This window comes from Anser anser, assembly GCF_964211835.1.
Source record: "Anser anser genome assembly, chromosome: 3".
Lineage (NCBI taxonomy): Eukaryota > Metazoa > Chordata > Aves > Anseriformes > Anatidae > Anser > Anser anser.
The window spans coordinates 51,032,909-51,055,066 of NC_139722.1; the positions used below are offsets into that span (position 1 = coordinate 51,032,909).

The 22,158-nt window shown below is 46.7% G+C and overlaps 1 protein-coding gene across 4 annotated transcripts in view; it reads right to left on the bottom strand.

Moving 5' to 3' along the window:
* The window catches only part of FYN (FYN proto-oncogene, Src family tyrosine kinase), a 135,413-nt gene extending 114,009 nt beyond the window's left edge, over window positions 1-21,404 (bottom strand). For 2 of the 4 annotated variants that reach the window (XM_083831561.1, XM_083831559.1), the window contains exon 1: window positions 21,088-21,404. The gene's annotated coding sequence lies outside the window, so the exon portion shown is untranslated. The remainder of the gene's footprint in view (window positions 1-21,087) is intronic. The other 2 variants (XM_083831563.1, XM_083831562.1) reach the window with 1 other exon arrangement.
* Window positions 21,405-22,158: the final 754 nt, after the last annotated feature.

Consider the following 22,158-nt stretch of genomic DNA (forward strand, 5'->3'; position numbering starts at 1 on the left):
ACACTGATATCACAGGGCAGTGCATCGGTGGGGGAGAGGGCAAGGAGAAGAACGCAGAGAAATTTAAGTCCTTCCTTTATTTATTTTTAATTTTTAATATTGCATTTATCTTCCCGATCCTTAAGCAGCATTTGGGAATAATACAAATGCATCATTTTCTTATGTAGATTGCAGCAGAGTTTCTCAAGCGAGATTTTCATTGCAGCGGGACCCAACCAGACTGATGCAGTGGCTGCATCAAAGTCCACAGGTAGAATGGAAGAGGTCTGAACTGAACGGCAGGCTGCAGAGAAATTCAGTTATTAAAGAAGGAAAAAAAAGAAAACCTCAATTCTGTGGACATCTATAATCTTTTCACAGTGTTTTTCATGGCACAGATGCTTTGGTCACATACGTACTATTGTAATCTTGCTTAATAGCATCTTTCCTAGACTTTATGAAACATCGCTCTAGCACACTTGCATTACATTTTTGTTAAATAATTTCTCTTTCATGTGGCATTTTAACTGACAAGTCTCTCCAAAAAATTGATTGCTTCTCCACAACAAACACTGCTACAGTGAAGCATTTTTTTTTTCATTGCAAAACCAATATAGTAACAATCTTAAATTAAAGACAAGCAAAGAGACAGAGTAAGACCAAAGAGCCCGCATGGCCCATTTGGACAAGGTTTCCCAGAGCTGGAGTGAGAGAAGTTTCATGCCGTGCTAACAGCTGCAATAGCCAGAGGGAGAATTTATTTTCCCTTCTCCCCATAAAGAAACAGAGAGGAGAGGAAATGGCAGAAAGCAGATAATCTCTACTTCATACTGGCGAACAGAACGACAATGGAAAAGACCACTGTCCTCGGGAGTCCTCAGGAAATCAGTCACAGGATGTACCCGTTCGAAATTAGTAAGTTAAGTGTAAGCTCTGTTGGTTTGTGTCCTGAAATACAATCAGGTTTTTGTTAAAGCTACAACCGCAAGCAACATCACATTGTGTAGAACCTCTTGCTATTTCTATTTTAAAGATTATAAAGATATTCTTGAATAAAGTTATGTAGATTTCTGTCTAGAAGGCCTGACACAAAACCTGTTTGACATGCATATAGCACTTACGGCCTGGTTTACTTTTCCTCTTAGCGAAAAGAAGTAAACCTCTCACAGACACAGCTGACCTGTTTTTTTGTTGTTGTTGTTGTTTAAAGAAGCAAGAATAAAACTGCAAATCCGAGTTCCAGCAAAAGGCTTTCACCTAACCTTTTCTCAGAGCACAGTATAAATGTTTACCCACCTCTCTCAAAATGTCATCACCATCATGTTGGGGACATGCAGAACGGGCAATGAATCAGCTGTTATTAATACAAAAATGTAATGAGCACTAGGCTCTGTTTACCTATTTATTTATTTTCCTCTCTTTAGACTCCTTAAAGTGTATCAAGTGCCCAAATCCTTCTGACCAAGGGCCTGGGGGGATTTTGCTTTTGTATCATAAATTATAAGCTGATTATACAAGCACACCAGGGATTATATGGATCAAATGCTATTTTATGGCTTTAAAAATATCTTTACTTCAAATAGAAGTCAATCACCAAACAAGATCTCTTCTCCCCTAACCTCTTTCCTTCCTCTCACGATCCTATCCCCTTTGCTTTCAAACAATGAGGTGGTAGGAGCAAAAAAACAAAAGAGGAAACTAAACTCCTCTTTCTCCCAGTAACTAAAATAACTTTTCAAAATTCTATCTGATAATTTATCAGGCCTGTTGTCTTTAGTTTAAAAATCATCATGACACTCAAAACCAGAATTTTTAAAAAGGCAAAGAACTTAACTTTTCCTTTCTATTGCTATTTATAAAATTTGGCTGGCTGCAACATTGCCAGCTATTCAACGGTTGCCTTTATGCATTATATTTCTTTGTACTCTGTCAGTAGAAATGATGAAAAAATTCAATTCACATTTAACAAAAGGGTTCATTTACAAACACCTCATTTACCAAGTAAAGGCTGTATTTAGCTGCTTCTTTGCGTGTCTTCTGTGCATCCTATAATCCCGCTTAACAGCACAAGTGCATTTCATAATATTCTATTACCCCCACTGCAGGCACTCCAGATATTTATACATTTCCCTCAAGTCTTTTGCTGAGAGTCAGAAAAGGATGATGACTCGATGAGCTTGTGCTCTGACACACAGGGGGGCCTCCAAACAGCTTTCAGAAGTGTTTTGCCACTTATTTTTAAGCAGAAGATACGCTAGGTTATGAAATTGAGAAAAATTTACCTGGGAGTATTAACTCTCAAATGAGAGGAGGGAAATGATATCACAGAGCTGGAGCTCTTCACAGAAATGCGTGAAAAGTGATGGTTAATTAAGATCGCGCTGATAAGTGCCAAAAGTCAAGTTCTCAATTTCCCCTGCACCTTCCAAATATAATTGGGCTTAAAATAAAGCACAGTAACTGTGCTGACATACGTGGCGTTGCTTGTTTACGTTCTGACTTTCCTTTGTGTTACCTGGAATGGACAGTAAGTTTTAATATATCACAATTAAAGAGCTGTTTTACATTATTTTTAACTGCAGAGTTATGGGGTTCTTAGCATAATACAGACCAGGCTCTTAACTATTAGTGTTTGAAAAAAAAAAAAGCCTCTTTGAACATCTAAAAAGCACGTGCTATGAGCCAGACAATTAGAAAAACAGAAGTTTTAAGATCCCCTAGGGTCCCAGCCTTCCTCTCCTTACAAAGCACAGCTCCTCTAACCCACCCAGGTGCCTCACAAAGCCGACCTGAGGCTCAGACCCTTTCTTTTTCACCCGTCCCACCAGAAGGAACACAGATGAGAAGCCTGCCAACACCCACCTCTGTAACAGCACCGAATTTCCATCCTGCGCTCTGTCTGCCTGGTTTCACGCTCGCACAAAGGCCGGTTTGTCATCTTTGCCACAAGCACTGCGTGCACCAGCAAACGAGCATGGTTCACAAGTGCTGACTTGCAGCACGGGCGAGCAGCGAGACCTCTGTTTACCCGGCGTGTTACTTCACATGCGGGCAACGCAAAGCCGCGCGCCCCAGCTCTCAGCGTCCCACACCTCACCAGAGGTTTGCATTCAAGGACCAATTACACCGCTCTGCACGACAGAAATGCAAAGGGTACAAATGGGGTGCACAAACCTACATCTCTCCGGAGCTGTTCCTGGTCACGCTGCCTTCGTTCACCTGCCCTCTCCCAGCTGGCCCCTGGCTTCACGGCGATGCAGCTCTTTGGTACGTGAGCATGCAGAGAGGTTTCCGCAAGAGTCCCGTCTCCTTCAGTGCCTAATGACTGGTACTTACTCAGTGTCGTCATTTAATTTCTTTTTTTTTTTTAAATATATATATATATATCTTTATATACAGACTACTATTCCCAGCCTGCTCTGAACACAAAACAAGTTTACTCATGGGTCCCCACAGAGCTCAGCACTCGAGTTTTTCCTCACAAAGCGTGCATTTTTTTTCTTACAGCATCCTAAGACACCAGGAGCATTATTGGCACTTTATGACAGGAACTGACAGAGAGAAGATAAATTCAAAAGTGCCCTTTATTTAGGTGCCCAGTCGGAGACAAATGAGGCCTGACTATTCAGTACACTCAGAGCAATGAGTCCATTGACTTCGTTTGCAGTTGCATGTACTCAACACCCCTCCAGTCACCCCGTAGCCTATTAGCGTGGGTGCACAGGGAAAAATCAGTCACTTTTCATAACTGTGTGCTGAAGCAGATTTTGTCCCCCAGATGCCTGGCAGATCCTGTCTTTTTCCCTCCCACAAACTTCGCCGCCTCCTTCTTGTGGCAGCTCCCAGGTCCTGCAGCAAGTTACGCCGTGGTTCTGCAGAAACCCATCTCCCGGGCTCGGTCGCTGTCTGGAGCAATCTGCTGGTCCAGCAAGGGAAGCGAGGATCCTGACGGGCCAAAAGCCCACGATCACACCATACAACCACAGACCATACACACACCCTGACGCTGCAAATGCTTCTGCGTCCTCGGCTTCAGAAAAAAAATCATGGAAATGTTCTTTGAAATGAGGCTATTTTAAGACTGTTAAAAGCAAACTAACCTTTCCCATCCCCAGAGGAATGTTCATCACATGAGTGCCTGTGATTAATCAGCAGGCTGATGCACAATCTCTCCTGTTTAAGCTCAGGGAGAAACTGAAAACTTCGTGCTGCTTTTGCCTCTGTGCTAGCCAGAAAGGAGGGGCGGCGGTGGTCGCGGGGCACACAGCGCTACATTTACTGACAGATTTCATGGGTTTTTGTTACCAGCAGATGGAAAAAAAGCCCTCAAATCCTCAGCTCAATTACCTCCACAGCCTAGGGGAAGGAAAAAAAAAAGTCCAGTGGGTAAAGGTTTCTCTCAGCCCAATGGTGGTCTCCTTGCCCAAGTAATCCGAATCAGACGAACCAAGACTTCTTCCTCAACCTGCCTGAAGGTCTTTTCCATGCCTTGGCCTACGCAGAAAGGCTAGAGAAATCAGCCAAGTTAATCAAAAAGGGAGAAAATGGGAAGGGTGTACACTCTCAGCCTTGAAAGAAGGAAAAGGGTATTACAAGGACGCAGACTTTGCACAAAGTGGCAGGGTATTTTGCTAGCATAAGTAATGCGCACAGGGATGTACAGATGAGCTTTCAGGACCGACGTCCTCTCAGTCTTCCCATTTCTCCACGTATGCTGAAGTTAGTAGAGATGCTCTGTACGGTGCAGTAAGCTGGATATTAGGAAAAGCTTTCCAACCACTGACGTGTAGAAGAGAGCAGCGGTGGGAGATGCCCATGCCTTGAGGTCTCTAAGAAAGGGTTAGGCTAAGAGAGGTCACCAACAGCCTGAGTTCGCTTTGTCCTAACTCTGACCATGAGAAGTGCAGTGACTTAAGATCCCTTCCCTGCCCCAAGTTCCTACAACGCACAACTTTGTGCCACTTACCAAGGCTTTTCTTAGATACGCAAGATGCAAAACCTCACTTTGCATCCAGCCGCCCTTATTTCAACATGCCCGTGTGCTTTGTGGTTTAAGACCTAGCCTGAGTCAATGCAGATTTAAATACATGCATGTTATGGCAGTACTGGATACAGACGGCGCGAAAAGCCAAGTGAGATATTTGGTAGAGATTACGGGCAGCACCCCTCCCACCTAGCACCCATTACTGCGCTGCTGCTGCAGCCAGGGAGCTCGGACACGTGTTTGTAAGTGGGCTGGCAACAGAAGACTATTATTTTCCTCTTTGCCATACCAGTACTTAGGAAAAACAATTTCCCTTACAGAAGCAGTAGGTTATTAGCACAGACGTATTGGCAATCCTTTGAGCAGCAACGCTTCTCTGAACACTTTGCTCTCCTTCCGAGTGTATCAAGTCTTTCTTGAAAAGCAGCAGAGCTACTGCAACTACACGTTCCTACCTCTGAAGTAGCTGCAAAATGATCTGTTCTGGACATGTACGAGCAGCCCACACAAACATACAACACTGGGAAGATTACAAAAACAAATGAGTGTGTACAGCTCGCTTTCTTCCAGACTCTTAGCAGTCCAGGTGAAGATGACTGGGAAGAAAGGAACAGGTTTTGCCAGACGTGAGCAGCCACAGCTCAGGGTGCCATCGTCTCCTCCGCAGCGAGGGCAGGTTTTCTGTGTCCACGCCGTAGGTGCCTGCAGCTCGGTCAGCCTGTATAAGCAGAGGAACCAAGTTCCTCACCCCCCAAAACTGCAGCAATAGTTTTCTTCCTCAGCCTCCGTTCCTCCTTCCTTCCTTTTCCCTAGAGGCCGTGTTTATCCTGAAGCCCAGTAAAAGCAGAAAAAGCCGGGCTGCTGCTGAAAACACAGCACAAATTCAAAGCGTCAGAAGCCTGATGCTCGCAGAGGAAAGGGCTGAGCCTAGCCAAAGCTGCTAGATTAAGAGGCAGAGAGGGAAACCTCAGCCTAGAAACTGAACGGAAAAGTTGTGCCTTTCCTCTCTCTTCAGACCCAGCCCTCTCTTACACTAAGCAGTCTCCACAATTGTCACTGAACTGGGGCAGGGAAGCCCTGTAAGGGCCCCGGCAGACAACTCCTGGAAAGGTGAAGGGAAGAGTTGCAAACAAACCTTCACTTTTAAGGATGTTAAAAATCCCTATACCTGGGAAGAAGGGATTGAAAATTAATGTGACATATTCTGCGTGTTAACCTCATGAATGTAAACTTAGTAAGGCATTACTTCTGGTTACACGCAAGTTGACCAATTTTCCGTCAGACTTCAGAAGGCACATTCCTCAGACACAGATGCCTTCAATTCCCACTGCTGAAACGCTGCAGCTGGCTGGTAGAGCAAGCTGGTGAGGTTCCTGGGTATGCCTAGAAGGCAAACTGGTTATCAGTTTTTAAAATCCTTTATTTTCTTTTTTTCTTTATTTTTTTTTTTATTTTACCACTGCTAGTTGAAGTGGCTTGTGGTTTTGTTCGTTTCTGTTATAAAAAAAAAAAAAGATAAACCTTCATCTGCTCATGAAAGACCTGATAAATAGAGGTCTAATGACAATGACTCTGTCTTTAAAACTTTTATTTCTTTAGAAATAAAGGTCACTGAATTTAAAAGCCAAGCTGCAAGCCCTGGGCCAATGAAGCTTTGCTTCCTACAGATGCGTCCCTTCCCTGCCCTCCCTTCCTGGCCCTGGGATCCCTCGGCCTTCCCTTTCATCTACTCTTTCCTTCCACGTCTCCTGACACCCTAAAGAGATGAGAAAACACCTACGGCTGGTCGAGCAAAACCTACGTGCTGATTTGGTTTGGCAGCCGTCAGCGGTCTGACAGCCCAACGCACCGAGTCCGACTGTCCCTTGATGAGGGTTAAGAGCAGATCCCACGAAGACAACTCACAGCCAGCCTCAAATCTGCTCCCAGGGAGCAAGAGGAAGCCATGAAAGTGGCACAAAACCTGAAAGTACTCATTATGGAGACCTGAAGAACTTACTCTACTTCATACTATTAGGCTTAGTTTGATAAAAATTCTTCCTAAAGCAAGCAAAGTTGTACATACGGAAAAAGCGAAATGGTGTTAAAAAGCCCAAGCAACAACAACAACAGCAAAACCCTAACCCACAGGTGCCAACGAGGCACTTAAAATTCATTTGGGGAATTCTGGCAACTCATCACAAATGAGCTCTAATAGGAATACCAAAATTAGTTCAGCAGTTTCTCGCTGAACATAAAGAAAAAATAAAACTGAAAAATAAAAATGTCAAGAACTACTGCCAAGAAGGCTTACGCTGCTTTTCAGAGCTCAGCCACTGCTAAGTAGTACAAACCATCACTGACATCTCTTTCTTCTTCAGTCAAAAAAGGGGTCAGATTCCTTCTTAAAGACGTTTTTCCCACAAAAGAAAATCACAACAACAACAAAGAAAAAAAACTGTTAAAAACAAGTTATCTACATACACAGGCCATTGCATAAACTGTTACCTCTGGTGCAAGCATGTGACACATACGCAGATGTAAGTACTCCAGCAATGCTCATTTGCAAAATGAGGTTTTAGAGATTACTTTTTAGAAACCTCCTCTTCCATCCCTGTTTTTTTTTTTTCCCCTTTAAATACATTGTATCCCTTGCTTTGGGTCTTTAGCAGACGTGGTAATTGGTTTCCAGGTGCTAGGAAGTAATTCCTGACAAGACTGACACTTGGAAATCTCTACAAGAAACGAATCAGAGAAAATAAGGAGCCAACTCAGAAGGGCAGCCAAAACGTGATGTGCTCAGGGGCAAAAGCTAAGAAACCTCATTTCAAGCAGCAAACCACCACAAGTTTGTCAGAGAATAAAGTCATGAGATGACGGGAAAAAAATCTGACTCATATCTATAATATTAGAGGAACGTTTCTGACTTTTGTTCATGCACAGATTGCATGAAGACAGCGGGTGTACTTGACCAGCCCAAGGCCAGCTCTTCTGGAAGACACATGCATCCTGAGGAAGGTACGGGGTATTTTGGCAGGGAGGCAGTCTGGTGAGCCTGTCTGCTAGGGCAACGCTGACATTGCCCTAACAAGTGCAAACAGAGGAGAGAAAGAGTTTTTAAATTACTTATTCCTTCTAAACATACGTTGGGATGACCTCAAGTGCTTCATCCTGAGCAATACCCTGATCTTGCCATTCCTTTTATAGAGACCTTTGTTTTGTTTCTTCTTTATTTTTATTTTTTTAATTTTTTTTTCCCAGAGAGATTAAACACAATATACAAAGAAGTCAGTGTGTTGTTTGGAAGCACCTGCCAACATTAACAAAAGAAAAAAACGGAGAACATTTGAAGGATCGGCCTCTATCCCACCAGTCCACGTACCAGCGATTTCCTAACAGCGTGTGTTAGCCCCAGCTCAACGCTAACAACTAGCCTTCCAGACAGCCCAGTGAAAACGCCTGTATCAGGCACATATGAAAAATACCTGAGTCACGCTGGTGGAACTTAACTCCAGCCTGATTTGAATATCTTAGATTTAATTAGAAGGTGTTAACGAGAGCACAAACACACGTATTCCGTAGGAGGCAGCAGCGTTTGAGATGCTCAGCGGCAGCTACCACCAGCCTGGACGTGAGCACAGCCTCCTTTCCAGTACTGCTGGTTGTACCATTGGGAAGCTCCCAGCTCTAGCCCGTTCTCCCTCCTCTCGAAAACCACCAAAATATTTAAATGCCTGGGGTTGGTAACGCTTGGTTCCAGTCCTGTCACCGCCCAGGTTTTACTCAAATGAGCGTTCAGGGACAGGATGCAGGAGACTGTAGGCGCTGGCATTATCTGGAGTGGGTATTAACCTCCTGTGCTCAGTGCTGGTGCCTTATCTCCCAGGGTTTCTGCCAAGAGAATGTATTTTATATTCATCAGAGAAGGACATCTTTTGCAACTTCTCTAGTTTGCTAACAATAACCTAAATTGTTTTGCATAACCCGCTTAAACAAATATTAACTACAAGCTGATATACATCCCCCTCATCTTCCCACTGAAACTATTTTACTCAAGCTGCCGCTGAACACCAGAAAGCTCGTGAGCTTCTCGGGCAAATTAAGTCAAATCTGGAACAAAAATCTGAAACACTTTAAACTCTCAGCATCTCCCCCACGGGAGCTTGCATATGGCACAAAGCCGCCCTAATTTCTGACTCAAAGAAAGCAAATAAATAGAAGAGGCTTTTCTGTTCTTGAAGGAGCACGCACCCTCTTGAGACAGGCGACCACACCTGAGCAGCCGCAACGATGTTCTCCAGCACTGCTCACGGGCTCTGGGGAAGATCCGGGTTCCTGAGGGGTCCACGAGGGGCCATTTATTACAGCCTACAGGCAAAACTCCCCATTTCACCACAGAATACAGGGATCTGGTCAGTAGTGAGCCTCAGCCTGGCATATAGCTACCTCATATTGTTCTTCAGCTGTGCAATGATGTCCGGATAACCCAAACAAGCTACGGTATGTAAGGCTCATTGCCATACTAAAAGGGGCTTCTTAGTCACCTCTGAGTCCTATTCAATGTAACCTACAGTGACAACTGTATGGAGTAAAAATATACAACTAATTCTCTGGGGTAGGGCAAAAAATAATCCACTTTTTATTTTTTAATCACCGTGAATATAAGCAGTTCTGCGGCATTATGGTCGGAGCATTCGAGGCATCTATTAGTTCGAGGATAAACAGCTCGGTGGCGTGGGAGACGGCGTGATCTGAGGGTAATGAAAGGGAGGTAAGCGACAGAGGAGGCTGAGGTAAACAGGCATGAGGGCAGGATCGCTGAAAGCAGGGTTATGGGAAAATGTGCAAAAAGACCTGAGACAGAATCACAGAATGGTTTGGGCTGGAAGTGACCTCTGAGACCACCTAATTCCAACCCCCTGCCATGTGCAGGGACACCTCCCACCGGAGCAGGTTGCCCAGGGCCCAGCCAACCTGGCCTTGAGCACCTCCAGGGACGGGGCATCCACAGCCTCTCTGGGCAGCCTGTGCCAGGGCCTCACCACCCTCTGAGTGAAGGATTTCCTCCTAACATCTATTCTAACCCTACCCTCTTTCAGTCTTAAGCCATCCCCCCTTGTCCTGTCACTGCACTGCCTGACAAAGAGTCCCTCCCCAGCTTCCCTGTAGGCCGCCTTTAGGCACTGGAAGGCCGCTGTAAGGTCTCCCCAAAGCCTTCTCTTCTCCAGGCTGAACAACCCCAAATCCCTCCATCTGTCCTCATAGTAGAGGTGCTCCAGCCCCTTGATCGTCCTCGGGGCCCTCCTCTGGGCTTGCTCCATCATGTCTATTTCTCTTTCGTGCCGGAGGCCTGACTGCCACAGCCAGTGCCATGGAGGTTGTAATAATACTTTAAAAAGTAAACATAGTGGCAGCAACAGCCAAAATAGAAAGAGAGACTTCCACAGCTTTTAGGGAGCCAGAATTTCCTGAACTAAGAGCTTGCATTACATTAAAGCATGCATACGCACGTGGAAAGTTTATGCCTTCCGCTGCTCTCCCACAGCACAGCAAGAAGACTTCTGAGCCAAGTGATGTGAGCCACACACACCTTGAAGCAACAGCAACTGCAGGACAAATCCCACACACAGGTTTGGTGGTGGTTGTGGGTTTCTCTGTTATTCCAACTGCTTTGCTTTTTTTTTTTTCTCCCTCCAAGCAAATGTACGTGTAAGTACTCAAACTGTTAATCATAATGTTTTCATTTTGTGTTTAAAAACATACATTAAAAAAAATCAGAGATGATGAAACCTTCAAAAAGCACAGACTCTAGCAAGTCACAGGCACTTCAGGCACCAACAACAATGCAACGTGCAATGCCTAAGTCTCAGAAATCCAGTGGGTAAGAAACCCCTTCTGGATTTACTACAATCGTAAGCAGGTGTTATGGGGCCCCAGTTCCCACGAGGCTCATCTGGGTGGCACATCTGTTATTTCAGTCCTCATCTTTGTTAGCAAACATTAAAGAAGGTAACTTGTCTAGTAGCTAAGGGACTGCGAGGAAAAACAGACACATTGTGTGAATTCAGTTTGTCGTGTGCGTTGTTTACTATGCATTTTCCTCACTGTTTTACTGAAATAATCAAGGCAATAACATCTTATTGCTTCAGGTTATACTGCTGCATGCAGCGTGAAAGCCCGGTGCAAAAAACTCACTACAGGGAAATGGAAAATGTTACAGTTCTGTGTATGTAAACACTGGCTGGGTTATCTGCTTCATTTCATTCGAGCAAGGCCCTGTCTCAGCTCCAGCTCTGAGGTGACAGGAAGCCTACGAGCACTCTAGTGATACAGCTCCTCAGCAAGGGAAAGGTGACAGCAGCTGAAGACCTGGCTCAAAATAAGCCACTTAATTAGGCGGCAGGTGGAGGGAGTTAATTATTCCCCCTATATAGTGCTTGTGAGACCACATCCGGAGCGCTCAGTCTGGGTTGGGGAACACTGGGAAGAGAAAGATTGACGCACTGGAGCAGGTCCAGAGGATGGCCACCAGGATGCTGGAGCTCTTGGTGGATGAGGACAGATGGAAGGAGCTGGGTTTGTGTGGTCTGAGAAAGAGGAGGCTGAGAGAGATGGGGGGAGCATCTCTGTCCAAACGCCCAGCGGGCGGTGGAGGAGAAGCTGAGGCCGGATTCTTCTTAGAGGCACACACGAAGTGGCAAGGAACAACAGACTCGAGTGGCACCGGGGGAAATTCCTGCTGGAGAGTAAGGAAAAAAATGTTCACAATGAGAGGGATTGTGCCCTTGAACGCACTGCCCAGAGAGGCCGTGTAACCTCCGCCCCTGGAGATACTCAAAACCCAACCGGATGAGGCACCAACCTCTCAGTCAGACCCAGCCTTGAGGTCGGCCCTGTTCTGCGAATGAAGATGTTTTCCAGAGGTTCCTTAAGCCTCAACTCTTCAGTGATTAAATTTTAAAAGGAAGAATAACACTTCTCAGAGGAGCTGGAAGGACTATTAAGAAGTAGTTTAATAGAAGAACTATTAAAAAGTAATTTTAGCAGACGAATCTGTTAGCTCTAGAGAGCTCAGTCACAAAGAAGCTGTTACAATATGATTGCAGGAAGAAAAAACAAGAACAAAAAACAACTGCAGGTGATTGTTCCCTTAAAACAGAACAAAGTTTTAAGTGTTTTTATTTTTTTTTTCTTCCCTAGGTTCAAAGCATGATATCAGAGTCCAAAGCTACATACTTGTCATGATAGGCACAGGTTAGCAAGTTCCCATACCAACAATCATACAGCAAATCTACATAATGTGGTTTCACTGTCATTTTCAAGATATTTTCTCAGAAATTATGCTTGAGTGACAACATACTGCTGATTATGGAAGAAACTCATATTGCAGTTTGGGGTGACCACCTTATTGCCAAATACAGATCTTATTTCGTTTGTACAGTTGTTTATACCTGCATTATCTCGAGATCTGTGATATTTCTCTGTAGGAAGAGGGTGTTAACAATAGTCTGGTTACACCAAGAAATCCATAGAAATGTATTAACACTTCAAAACTAAATTTGAGACGAGCAATCCTAAACCAGTTTACTTTCAAAAGCCAAGACTCATCAAGAGAGGGACTCCTATACCACTCTGCCACTTTTGTGGCAATATAATTTGAATGGCTAGTCCATCCTTCTTCCAAAAAAAAAAAAAAGACTGAAAATAACCACTGCATACAAGTGTAGCACCATGTCATTTTAAAGCTTGTGGGTAGCTGTTACAGATGGAGCTTCCTGAGAATATAATCTTCTTCAGTGGGGCAGATAACATATAAATAGAAGAGAGTTTCTCCATAGTTTAGCACTATTTTTTTAAACTAGTTTGAATAGTCTTTGGTGCTGTGAAAATGAACATTTATCTAGTTAATCCACTCTTTCAGGCCTTTTCACCCATGCCTCTTCTTTTTTGTGTCAAAACCAAGTAAAGCACAGCCTCTCCAGCACCAGACCATGCTGTGCAGACACACTCTCAGTAACTAGCACCCAGTCTCTGGGGCCCTGGACGTGGTGCAGGCACGTCAGTGTGGTTCTGCTCCTGGACTGCTGGGGATACCCCGGTTCTCACCCACGAGCTCCTCTGTTCACAACTGCAGCGATGTGGCTGTGCATCCAACCCTACCCGGGGAAGTACAAAGAAAGCAACGCTTTTTTTTGATCTACCCTCCACGTTCAGCTCCAGATTATTCTCAGCACGTCTTGCTGTGCCACGTTAGCTCTAGCAGACAGCAACTGGTTTTACTAAGACACAAGCTTACAAGGCAAATAGTAAGAGTTGATCACAAAAGCAAAATTTCACTGGCTTGTTCAACATCTACAGCCATACAGTCAGCTTCATAAAGCAGAACTAATTATTTTGCATGGGGGAGAAAAACAAAACAAGGAGCAGCCAACCAGCCTAACCTTTCAACAGTTCAAACCAACACTTGCTAAAAACATGGCAAGAGCAAAGACAAGGTCACCTCACCCTTGAAGTCACTGAATCACGATAATGCTACAGGAAGCCCACAACTTAAAAAAAAAAAGAAAAAGAAAAAGAAAAAAAAAGCCTGTAGAAGAAAAATGGTTTTTAACCTCTCACAAGAGTGGCAGCAAATCGCTCTGAATGTCGAGTCATCAGGCAGCGCAAAGCCATCGATGCTCCTGCTGTTCTGCCTGCGATGACTGGGCAGGAGGAAGAGGCAAAACAGCCTCCTTACGCACTTTGTCCCCAGCCGTATTTGTTCGTTTTTGGCAGCCCCACTTCAACATTAGGACAACAAGTTCTGCAGTTTTTAAGCGTGTCAGTAATGCTGCCCTAAGCAAGAAAGACAGTCAGTGCCTGCCTCCTACTTCCTCCAGTGCACACAAGGTAATTTTTGACCTTCAGATGTAAAAGGCATTTCTCCTCCACAATGTTACATCATTTGGTGGCTCTCTTCTCAGCCAAACCTTTGGGTTCATTACATTTCCTACAGAAGGAAAACTCCAAGAGCGGTGCTCAAAAGAAATTAGAGCCAACACTACGTACATTTTTGAGAGCACACAGACTATTACACTGAGAGTTAAATCTGGTTCTTCAGTTAGCCATCTGTTGTACACTGACCTTCTGTGAATTACAGGGAAAATTCAAAACCCAGTTGCTATTCCTCCTCACCAGTCCAACGTATCAGGTCTTGTGAATATAAGGTCACTGACTATTCACAGACACCTGGAAAACTTCATATTTGGAACTGCATATTCAGCTGGATGCTTTACATGAAAGGTATGAATGGCATCAGAGAGCGGGCCATCAAAAGGATTACTTAAATAGTTTTATTCCTTCCTTAGTAGTGAAAGCAGCAAAACATTATCAGTGTACTTGAAAATGGGATCTGGGACCTTTCTTACAGAAATCACCAATTCAAATGCTGCTTGGGGTGACAACAACCAGAAATGCCATCTATTGCCTACTTATATCCAAACTCCAGAAAGAAGTTTAGAAATTTTCATTTATTTTCCAGGAAGGCAGAGAGGCAACAGAATGGGCATTTCTGCAGGTCTTCAGAGAAAAATCTTACTGAACATGGGGTGGGAAGGTGGCTCCCTCTGAAATCTGGTTAGTGACTGCTGTTAACCACTTGTGCAAGAGCACAGTAAATGTGACTGGGAAACAGTGTCCCAAGCAACTTCAACCTCTTAACTTGTTTTCTGAAGGAGAAAATAAGTGATCAATAGGGAAAGCAAAGGACTATTGCATTGCAAGAAACTGGGAGAGGGTAGAAAAAAAAAGAAAAAAGCTTGTGGTGACCAAGTACTGCTCCTGTCATCTTCTCCCAGAAGCCAGCACGTGGTTATTACCTCTAACTGCACAGAATTCAGACCTGCCCCTTTCCAAACATTCTCAGCATACAGTGACAGCGTGCACGAGGATCTGTCCACAGGGAGGTCTAAAAACATGCAAGAGGTCATTAACCTCACCATAAAAAGAGAAACCAACAGAACACCATTAACCTCACCACTAAAAACAAACACGGGCCTCTCATACAGTTTAAGACACAAAACAGCCCAAGATCCAACTCCGAAAAATAGAGGTTTTCATTCCAAGTCACAGAGCTGCATTTTTCCTGGAAAAACGTATCGTTGCTTCCTAGCAAGAGGTTGCCCACAAAGAAAAACCCAGTCAGAGCAGCAAACAAATATTCTGTCCTTCAGTGGGGCGAGAGCTCCTTTCTCTTACCCCTGCTCTCCTCCCCTGGGGGAGCAGCACCTGGCTATAGGATGCAACCAGATCTACCCTGCAACTATCTGGTCCTACGCTGAGGATTAAGAGATGACCGGGTATGGGACGAAAAAAATACTTCTGTGTGAAAGTGATACAAACCCAGGAGTTAAGAAGTAGCAGACAAGCTTCTGCTGTATTTTTCAGGGGAAGGCCACAGTCAAGCAAGCCCTGAAAGTAGCAGGATGTTGGTTGATACAGATAGCTACTGTCCTCAAGTTTTGTGCTGGCTAAAAAGAGCTACAGGCAGCCTGCGAGCACCCGTACTGTACATCTCAGCGATGGCCCCAAGCACCACACTGCTTCTGGCTGGGGAGCTTTCAGGCCGGGTAGCAGCAGGACTTCCAAGTTACTCTGAGTGAGAGCATCTACCCCTTCAATAATAATCCCCAGGGCAATTTTGCAGTTTAAAGACCAGGCACAAAAGGGAGGAAAAAACAACGTATTTGTAAAAAAAAGTATATATATATATATATATATATATACAACTCAATACTCAACTGTACACCAACATCAGAAGTTACGATAGGAACTGTGCGATGGCCCAGTCACGGCAGGAAGACCTTCCTAGCTGCCTCTCGAAGTGCTACAGCTGCAAGTCAGAGATGCAAGTTGCACAAGGCGTTCTTCCCCACGCGGGCTGTTCTGTGATAAGGGGGTTGCAAGGTCTTTATGAACACAATGAGCGTGCTTCAAATGAATGATGAAACCTCTTTGTTTAAAAAAAGTGAACTAGTAAAAAAAATGACGAAGTTTAAAGAAGAACAATGCTAGGAACAACCAGATACAGTCATTACAGAACTCTCGTGAAACAGAAAAGTTCTTTAAAAAAAATAACTGAATGGGTATTTAATACTATTTTCACTATCATATCCTGTTTAACTTCTCCATACAGCTTCATCTACCAAAGTGATGCCTGACAAGGTACGAATTAATTGGCAATAATGCTTTCGTCCTGGAGTACACCAAAGCTTAAGGATTATTTTGGTCAATTCTGTTAACAAGGGAAAACTGGAACCGAGAGGAAAAGGCCAATTTCAAACAGAGAAGATATTTCAACTAAGCCTAGCCAATCATTTGAGGTTTCCTCCCTCCTCCTCCCAAAATTGTTAAAACAAAAGTTATCCATGAGTTTAAGTGGTGTGAAACACTTGCCACCCACCCCAAAAGCAATGTTCAAAAAAAAATGTTCGCACACACCCTAGCTTTCTTGGGTCTGCTTCAGCCAATTCTTCACTTAGGCTGTTCAATGTTCCCCCAGCCCAAGTATTTCTCTGCTTCTGCCTATATGTTGTGCTCCTTTCTGGTTACAGCCACTGAGTGCCCAGAGCAGGAGGGGACTAAGAATTTCCCTAGGCTAGAAAAGGCATCCAGTGCCTTCTGCCTCCTACAAAAGCCACCAAAATAAAATAAATAAATATATATATATATATATATATATATATATGGAGGGGGAACCCTCTTTGATCCCACCAAATCATTGACACATCACAGCTGCCTTGTATACTTCAACATGAAGAGCATCAGCTAACTTGCACTAAGAATTTAGGCCACCTGCTTAATCAAGTAGGATTTACTACTTTGAGATGCTCTGGAAAATTATAGCATAGAAAAACAACCAACCTCCAGAGGTGCAAGACTTCCTTGAATTGACAGAAGCTCATCTGGAAAACCTGGGGTAACCTCTCCCTGTATAACACTGTCACAAGCAGCATCAGTAGAGCCATTCAAACCGGAATGCCTTTGGTCTCAAAAAGAAAGTGCATTTTGGGAACGGCAACAAAGAAAGATTCACTTTCTACGACAAGCTGACTGCACTCAAGCCATCTAATTCACATCAGCCGATACTGCAAGGCTAGCTTTTTGATGGCTTTTTCAGATGAAAAATATTCACTCAAGTGCATGGTATACAAGCAGGAGAACTGGTCAGGAAAAATCTGACAGTCATTCTCTGCAAGACTATTCAGTTCTAGCCACATCTAGAAGCTCCATAAATGTGTTGCTAATTTCATATATACTTAATGGGAATCTTCAATAAAAAGTCAAAATGTCAATGGTTTTATTTTACTCCAAACAGTTGCACATATTTTGAGCTGCAATCCTTCATTTCAGAATGAGTTACAACTCAAAGCAGTCAGAGGCAAGATGAGGTGGCATGTTTTGGTTGACTTGAATTAATCTCATTTTTTCATTTCCTTCAGTGGAAGCGTTGATATTGCCGGGATTTGTCCCAGTTCCAAGTGAAGGAAAGTTCTGAAAGTTCTTTACAAAATGTCACTGTTTTCCTGCAGCCAATTGTAAGGAGAACAACGTGGCACTTCTCCTTGGCTGCAAATTTCCGTGAGGTCAAGTTGGTCTCTGGCTCATGGCTCAAGAACATCTCCCACAGACAGGCTTAGCTTTTACCGCTCTCTTTAGCACCAGGAGTCTGCTTACCTGCACTTAAGAAGCAAGGCTGTGCCCTCAGACTCCACGCACTGACTCCTCCAGGAGCAGGGTACATGGCTCAGAGGCCGCGGAACAACTAACGCCCTGCACCTCTCATCCGGGCCTGACAACTCTCGGTCTAGGAGGAAGTCAGGCACCAAGGGCAAAACCTGCGAGGGGATGCAAATGCTATAAATCCTCCTCCTACACCTGCACGTTTGTCACCTATCGAAATTTCAAGTGTTTTTTGTTGCTGGTGGCTTTTTAACCATCTTATCAAAAACAGATTAAGGTTTTTAAATTTTAAGAGCAAGCTGCTGCTGTGCAAAGCGAGATAACCCAGCACGCAGGCAGATGCAGCACTGAAGCTTCCCCTCTTCCTGAGGTGTTTTGTTCGGGGTGGCCCCCCAGCATCTCCCTCAGCACTCCAGTGACTCGGAGGTGCTTGTATGATGTCCAACAGCACGTAGAGAGCATCCACATCCCACGCTCAGGGATGCCAAAGTCCGCGGGGCTTGCAAACACCCTTGCAGCAAGGCCTCACGATGCTCCGCACTGAAGCGCACGAATCCTCTTGTGGATTTCACTCAAAGTAAATCGCTGACTTGCACTACACAGATCTGCAGGCCTTTTGTCACCAAAGGAGTCCTTAATTGCTAGATTTCAATGAGACTGCTCGGGTGAATTAGATTTGTCTGGTTCAAGTCCTGTTTGGGGAGTAATGGGTCGAAATTACTTGTGAAGACACTTGTGTGGGAGCTGCAGGGGTGGGAAAGGGTAAAGAGTTATTAATTTTCTTCCTCTTGAAGGTCACTTTGCCAACACACACTGTCAAAGCAGACCTGCCCATAACGCAAATTACAAAGCGCTGGCCATGACAGAAATGAATTCCATTATTATACATTCAAATACCACCCAGGCCGACTTCGGCAGAACTTTACCAAACAAGTTTGGATCGAATATTAATGCGTACCTGAGAGAGCGCGAGGAAGGGAAAACACAAGCATGCAACACACTCTCTCCCTGAAGTTAAAGCCCTCTGACGCGGGAAGACAGCACAGGGAAGATTACTGGCTAAGTAACACTAATGAGGCATAAGATAGCAAACAACTCTAAGTCTTCCTTACCATAACCAAATGCGTGGTGCTGTAGATGCATCATATCAGAATGCTACATCGCCGTGGAGGCACTGGACAGTTTTCATGAGTCTCACCACGACTGTATTACCCCATAAATGTACCACAGACCACACCACGTCCAGATTAGCATATTCAGTTTAATTCCGAAGTCCTTTCCGCATCCAACTCCACCCATGCATTTTGGATAACACTATTCAGGCGTTTCATGCAAAGTTATTGTGAAATCTATGGTATGTCAAAAATAACTCCTCAGCAACGCTTTGTCTTTCTTACTCAAACGAAACAGAAATTTGTCAATGGGTCCTAACTTTCAAAGACTCTTAAAATGAAAGGGGTTGATAAGCAACCACCTTCGTCACTTCTGTCTTACCCTGATGGCCACGTCCACATGCCAAAGTTGTTTACCATTCACCGAAGGCGTGTATTTAGTCAACATCAAAACAACTTCCAGAGAAGCCTGTTCAGGGCTTTATACTTAACTGATATTTCATGCCACTACACCTTCCACCAGCAGGTAACATGGAATTTCTGAAACAATGTGCCCGAAGCATAAACCACAAACACCAAAGTCAGTAGCCTACCATTAGACAACCTCACAGGGGAAATTCTTATTTTTGCCAAAGATGAACCTTTCAGATGAGGCACTAATTTATTAGAGGTGGAAAAGAAGCAGGCTTGCAGGCAAACCCGTGAGTCACCTGAAACTTTCAACAAAGTAAGAGCAATCCGCCACCTACTACCAATGAAACACGAATTTTGAAGGAATTAATTGATATTACTTTCTCTTTCTCATCAAATCACAGCTTTGTGAGGAAAAGGGAGTCAAGAAGGAAACCATTGTTCCCCCCGAACTCCCTTTAATTTTTTTTTTTAATTAAAAAGTTTGAGAAGCCATAGACCTACTGACATCCACCGTGCATTACCAGCTTTCTGAGCACGTACACCAACACGCTGCCTGCCTCCTGCCTCGCTGGGGGTAAGGTAACAATCTGCCGCTTCAGAGATACTAAGCGAGCACTCAACTTGAAAAACGAACAAAGAGTGGCTTCTCTCCCTCCCAGGGCTTCCCACTGGGCCCAGCTGTGGCTGAAATGGATACAACCGAATAGTTGGAGACGTTTCCTTCCCTTCCCACTCTGATATTCTTCCTGGGGCTTCCTTTGTTCGCTCACAGAACTTTGTTTGAAGCATGTTGAAGCGTTTTCCCTCCCTCGCTGCGTGACGAGCCCACGCGGCCGGGAGACGGGCTCAGGAGAACCACAGAGGTCCTGCTGGGAGCCCTGCGGTGGGCGTCCGAGCGGACGCGGCTCTCCACTCACATTCTCTGCATTTCGAGCCGGTGGCGTCCCTTCGGCTCACTGTTCCTCCTCGGGGGAGACCGGACGAGTCAACCTTAACGAAAACACCTCCTCTCCCAACACAGAGACATGGGGATCTTCACCTACAATTGCTCTAGGCTTCGGTCGCGGCACGCCAGCTAGACAGATACCGGGGAGAAACAACACAAACCCGAGATGCGCCTGTGCGGAGGAGATACTGGAAAGTGTTACAGCCGCGGGGATGGTGGAAGGAAGGATGTGGGAGTCACGGAGGTTGTACACAAGGAGGAAAATGACAAGGTCTCCGAGGCGTTCCCAGCGCCGTGGATATGCCTCACAAGCCCGGTCCGTCCCCACTCGTTCTGTAGCATTTCAAGGCTGGGAGCGGGGCAGAGGGACGGCTGGACAGCCCGGGGGGGGCTCACCTCCCAGCCCGAACCCCCTCCTCCAGCATCTCCCGGCCCTGCCCTCCCCACCGGAGCCCTCTCCGTCAGCGGGGTCCCCAGGGGGGGGCTCGGGGCAGCCCGGGGGGGACGAACAAGGGGCCGGGTGTGGATGAGGGGCCGGCCTCCCCCTGCCACCCCCGGCCATTTCGCGCTGCCCTCGCCCCCTCCGTGCAAGGGGCCTTTGTCAGGGCACCCCACCCCATCCCACAGCGCGGGGGGCACGGCTGCTGCCGTCCCACCCCCCCCTCTCCCCGCAGCCTTTTATTTCGCAGCCACGAATACATCCCCGTGCTGGGGGGGGCGGGGGGGGGCGCACGGGGCCGCGCCCCCGGTAAGCGGCGATGCCGGGGGCTGCGGGCAGGGGGCTGCGGGCAGGGGGCTGCGGGCAGGGGTCCCCCCGCGGTGTCGCCCCCGCGGCTGGGCGCACAAAGGAAGCCCCGCGCCGCAGCATCGCCCCCTCCTCCTCCTCCCCCTCCTCCCCTCTCCTCCCTTCCCCTCCCCGCCCCGCCTCCCCCGGGCGGCGGCCCCCCGGTTACCTGCGGCGGCTCCGCGCGCCCGCTCCCATCCTCCTCGCCCCGCTCCCCGGTGCCCCCTGTCCGCGGGCGGTAGCGGCGGTGGCGGCTCCCGCTGCGCTGCGCTGCGCACCCCCGGCGGGCAGAGCAGGGCGGAGCCCGCCGAGCACGGGGACGGGGCTCTCGGGGGAGCTGCGCTGCCTCCGCTCCGCTCCGCTGCCGCTCCCGGTGCCGGTGCCGGCCCCGCTCCGCTCCGCCCGGGCGCTCCCCTCCCGCCGGGGCTGCTGACAGATGGCGCAACCGCCCAGCCGCCGCCGCCGCCTCCCCCGCCCGCCGCGCCCCGCCGCGGGGGCGGGCCGAGACTGGCAGCGCCGCCGGCCTATGGGGGAGCGCGGCCCGCGGCCGCCGCCGCTCCGATTGGGCGGCGGAGAGGGGAGGGCGGGGAGAGGGAGGCCGCGCCTCAGCGCCCGCTGCGCGGGGGGGGGCAGCGCAGTGCCGCCATCTCCGCACCGGCCGCGGGGGGCTCGGGGGGGATGGCAGGGGTAGGGGCTGCTCGGGGCTGCAGACTGCCCTGATGGGGAGAGCAACCTCAGGCAGATCGGGTTTCTTCACAGAATCACAGAATCGTCTAGGTTGGAGGAGACCTCCAAGATCACCCAGTCCAACCTCTGACCTAACACTAACAAGTCCTCCACCAAACCATATCACTGAGCTCTACATCTAAACGTCTCTTAAAGCCCCCCAGGGATGGTGACACAACCACCTCCCTGGGCAGCCCATCCCAATGCCTACCAGCCCTTTTAGTAAAGAAGTTCTTCCTAATATCTTGTCTGGTATCCGTAATTCTTGAGATTGGTGGTAGTGGGTGGGAGGGGAGCAGAGAAGTGAACCGTGTGGAGGCTTTCAAGGTCTCCGGTTTTGTGCTAGGCGCTGAGCGTTTCAGGTGGCCACACTGGGCGTTGCTGTGACCTCGCCATGGCCATCTTCAAGGAGGTGCGACCACTGGCTCCTCACCACAGCCAGAAGCCCCCACTGGAGCCTTGCACAGTGCTCAAACACACGCAGGCTTTGCTGCCCTCAAGTCACGGTACGCAT